Here is a 4,751-nt window from a genome sequence, read left to right as displayed (position 1 = left end):
GTGATGAAGGATGAGTTTAGGTGAGCCAAGGGAACCTCCAACAGTGTTTAGGTAGCTCGCTGACTGGGTGATGAAACAATGGCAAGTGCCATTGTTTCTCTTGGGTGAGTCAAGCCCAAGAGACAGCATTTGAAGTTCTGAGAGTCCATAGGATTTCCCTGGATTAAGAATTCAGGGATGGGGCTGGAGAGATGGCTCAGAGCTTAAAAACACTCACTGTTCTTCCAAAGGTCCCGAGTTCAATTCCCAGCAATCACGTGGTGGCTCATAACCATCTATACTAAGATCTGGTGTGCAGGCAGAATGTTGTATAAATAATAAATAAATCTTAAAAAAAAAAAAAAGAATATAGGGATGAGCTGGGCGTAGCGGCTCACACCTTTAATCCCAGAGGTAGAGGCAGGTGGATCTCTGAGTTCGAGGTCAGACTGGTTTACAGAGTGAGTTCCAGGACAGCCAGGGCTACACAGAGAAACCTTGTCTCAAAAAAAAAAAAAAAACAAAAAAAAAAAACAATACTAGCCGGCTGTGGAGTTATACACCTTTAATCCCAGCACTTGGGAGGCAGAGGCAGGTGGATCTCTGTGAGTTGGAGACCAGCCTGGTCTAGGAAAGTAGATAAAAGTAGACAAAGTTCCTGGTCTACAAAATAAACAAAGCTTTAGGATAGCTAGGACTTTTACACCGAGAAACCATAGAACAAAACAAACAGTAACAAAACATAAAACCAAAAAGAAACGTGCTCTCTTTCTATCTCAGTCTGTTCATGCTGATTTATAAAGAGGAAAGAAGTTATTTCCTCACAGTTCTAGAGGACAGGAAGTTCAAGACCAAAGGGCCAACACCTATTGGAGGCCTTCTAATAGCAGAACAGGGGAAAAGAGTGAGTCCACTCCCTTTTCTGACACTGATCTAGGACTATTCCAGACAAGAGGCTTTCAAGTATAAACTCCCTCAATCTCCCATGTCATTATCTTCAAAATCAGCTCCCTGTGATAGCCATGACAACTTCCTCCCAAGCCGGGACAATTTGTCCGTTCTTAGCTGATGCTACTCTTGGGTGTCAGGGCCACCAACTCTTCTGTGTGCAGCAGCAGTTACTATCTCCTGCCCTGTTGTCCCGCCTGCGGAACTAGTTATTGGGTGGGACTCGAGAGGGACCCTTACCTGAAAGGCAAAACGGGCGAGAAAGAAGAATGGGACCAAGCTAAATCTTGTCAAGGTCCGTTTATTTAAAGCCAAGGTACAGAATATAAACGAGGGAAAAGGGGGGAAGGGGGAGGGGGAAGGTGAGCTGGAATTTGCATTGACTCCAGCTCAAAGGTGGGGGCTGTTAGTGGAGCTGTCTGAGGGCTACTATCTTGCAAATTCCCTCAGTAAGCCTTTTCTGCGCTAATCTATTCCTGTAGTCTTGACTCAATATTTTTCTAAGGGAGGAATCCTTTGACTCCCAGCCCAGGGTCGGTTGGAGGGACTCTCTGTCTCTGACTCAGGGTCAGTCTGAGAGATTTCTCTAGCTCATGGCTCAGGGTCAGTCTGAGAGATTTCTCTGGCTCATAGCTCAGGGTCAGTCTTTGGCACCCTGTCCCTGACCCTAGGTTCTGGCCTCCTCTCAAACCACAGGCGAACTCCTCAAAGGGGAGCGAGTGTTCCTCCTCCTTCCATCACTCTACTCAGACTTCTTCCCCTTGCTGCTGCTGTTCCCCCATCCTCCCTTCCTCCTCTTCTCTCTCTTTTTGTTTGGTTTTGTTTTTGGTTCTTCAAGACAGGGTTTCTCTGTGTAGTCTTGGCTGTCTTGGAGGAGCTTGCTCTGTAGACCAGGCTCGAGTCGAACTCACAGAGGTCCACCTGCTTCTGCCTCCCAAGCATAATGCAAGTTTTGGTTTCTTTGTATGTTATGTAAATATGCTTTTGTTTTAATCCCAAGTCTGGGATTTTAGTTGGGCTGTAGTTTGTCTACACCTGTGAATTGTGTCCTGCAGAGCATGGCTTTTGCCAGCTGGTAACAGCCTTCCATGTGCAGCACAGAGAGGGGTGTGGTCTAGGACTCTGAGCGTATGAATATGAGAGCGAGTAAAAGACCTTGAGGCGTTAGGTGTTGGTGTGTGTGGCATGTAGCAGTTTGGAGAGACCAGAGACCAGAGAAGGTGTTGCAGTTTGGAGCAGACAGAGAGAATGCGCTGGGGTGTAGTGGTGTGGAGGAACCTGCTAGCTGCCTCTGCAGTTGACGGGAGATTGGTAGCGAGCCCTGTAAGAACCCCTTAACTGTAACCTTCTCTCTCCTACTTAAGGTGGGGGGGGGAGGTTGGTGGAAGGGAGGGAGAGGCCTAAACACCCCAAATAAAGTAGACTTTTAAAAAAGACCCCTACAAGGGGTATAGGAGAAAAGGGAGGAAGGGTGGACTGGGAGGGGATGGGAGAGGAGGCTACAGCTGGGATACAAAGTGAATAAACTATAATTAAAAAAAAAAAAAAGACTCCCACAGGTGGCTTTCCGCTACAGCCAAGCGCTAGAACTAAAGGTGTGTGCCACCACTGCCAGGCTTGTTTTTGTTTTTTTGAGGCAGGGTTTCTCTGTGTAGCCCTGGCTGTCCTGGAACTCACGCTGAAGACCAGGCTGGCCTCCAATTCAGAGAGAACTGCCTGCTTTTGCCTCCTGAATTCTGGGACTAAAGGCCTAAGCCATCATGGCCTGGCTTTCCTTCTTTTATTCTGAGACAGGGTCTAAGTAAGTTGCTCTGACGTCTGGAACTCATTCTGAAGACCAGGCTGACCTTGAACTTAGAGATCCACCTGCCTCTGTCTCCTGAGTTTCTGAGAGTAAAGGAGTGTGCCACCACGCCCTGCTCGCCACATCCTGCTCCCCCTTGGGGGGGATTTCACAAGTGATGTCACAATAGTTACACCCAGACTGGGTCCTGTTTTATTTACTCTGACTCATTTCTTCCTTAGACTGTCCTCTGGGTACTTCTGTCGCTTCTATCTCGCTGGTCATCCCTTCTTAGCTGTTTCACAGGCTACTCTTAAACTGGTGGCCATTTTGTATATCAGTTAATTCCTCAAGCAGTGACAGGGCACCTACAATGGGCTCCGTAGCCCTACCCGGAGGAGTCTGGCCTCCCTTCTTTATCCATCCAGGCCATTTTTCTATTGTAGTTTATCTGCTCATGTTGTCTCCAGACTCCTACTGCATCGCAGACTACTCTCTTCCATGCCAACCCTTGTAAAAACCAGCAGGTGTTTCACGAGTCCCTCAGACACACAGATGTGATCTTGTCCTCTGGGTGGAAACAGCCACCTTATTCCCCCCCCCTTCAAATTCTATACGCAAATGCGTAGACAGATCTTGTTGACCCCTCTTCCTTTACCTCTCCCCTTTCTCTTCCCCCAAGAAGGCATCTCACCATGTTGCCTAGGCTGACCCTAAACTCCTGGGCTCAATGACCCTCCTGGCACTGGTCTATGCCAGGCTCCTATTTCTTCCCTTCTCCTCTTACTCTCTTGTGTGTGGGGCCAGTTTCCCGCTTCCCTCAGGGGAAGAACAGAAGACCTTTCTTGCTAGCGTTCTGCTTTTGTGTCAGAGTTCTGAGACATAAACTTGACCTTGTCATTTCCTTGTATCTAAGAGAATAGGCTGTTCTGTTTTGCGGGTACACTCTGAGCTGGCTTCACGGTACCTGTGAACCGTTTGGCCAGGCCAAACGGCCACTCACAGGACTATTCCCTCTATTCCCACTGCACTGGCCTGCTGCTTTGAGTGTACCAGTGTTTTTTCCTTTACCCAGGATGTTCTTTTTTGTCATTCAGTTTCAACTCCAATTGTCTCTGCCTCAGACAAATTGTCAGTTTCCTTGGAAGGTTTATAGACCCAACCATTTGCTGTAGATTCTTTTCCTCTTTTTTTTCTATGTTAACTAAGGTCAGTTTTATTTCAGCTTGTGCAATTTTAACATTCACTTTGCTTCAAGAATCATCTGAATACAAAGACTCTTAACCCTTTAGTTCTCTTAAAAATTCCTGTGAGAAGGGATTCCCATCCCTATTTTGACAAAACTGAAATCCTAAGGAATGTTTAGAGCAAGGTGCCATTTTTTTTTTTCCTTTTGGTTTTTCCAGACAGGGTTTCTTTGTGTAGCTCTCCCTGTCCCGGACTCACTCTGTAGACTCCAAGAGACCCACCTGCTTCTGCCTCCCAAGTGCTGGGACTGAAGGCCTGTGTCACCACTGCCTGGGTCAAGGCATGCATGGTGCAGAAGGATGGAAGCTATGGTGTGTGTGGATAGGATCAGATTACAGTCCAGTGTCTCTCAGGGCGCATTCTGTCCTGGGCCAGTGTTCTAGTACCTACAGCTGTACTTGCCACAGAAACTCTCAAAAAGTATTTGCTGTGAGCTAGGCTTAGCTGGTAAAGGCACTTGTTTTCAAGCTTGACATGTGCATTTGATCTTCAGGATCCAGACATGGCAGGAGAAAACCCACAAGTTGTCCTGAGTTCCAAATGTGCTCCTCCCCACCACAACAAATAAAAATTAAAGAACAGTCACCTGGAGGACAGGATGGGTGGTGCATACTTTTAATCCCAGCAAGAGGCAGAAGGAGGAGAATCTCTGTTAGTTCCAAACCAGCCTGGTCTATATAGTGAGCTCCGGGACAGCCAATGATGCACAGAGAAACCCTGTCTCAAAAAACCAAACCAACCAAACACACACACACACACACACACACACACACACACACACACACACACACAC

The sequence above is a fragment of the Psammomys obesus genome, unplaced genomic scaffold, assembly GCF_907164565.1.
Source record: "Psammomys obesus unplaced genomic scaffold, mPsaObe1.curated_primary_1811, whole genome shotgun sequence".
Lineage (NCBI taxonomy): Eukaryota > Metazoa > Chordata > Mammalia > Rodentia > Muridae > Psammomys > Psammomys obesus.
Note: the sequence above shows the minus strand (reverse complement) of the source record.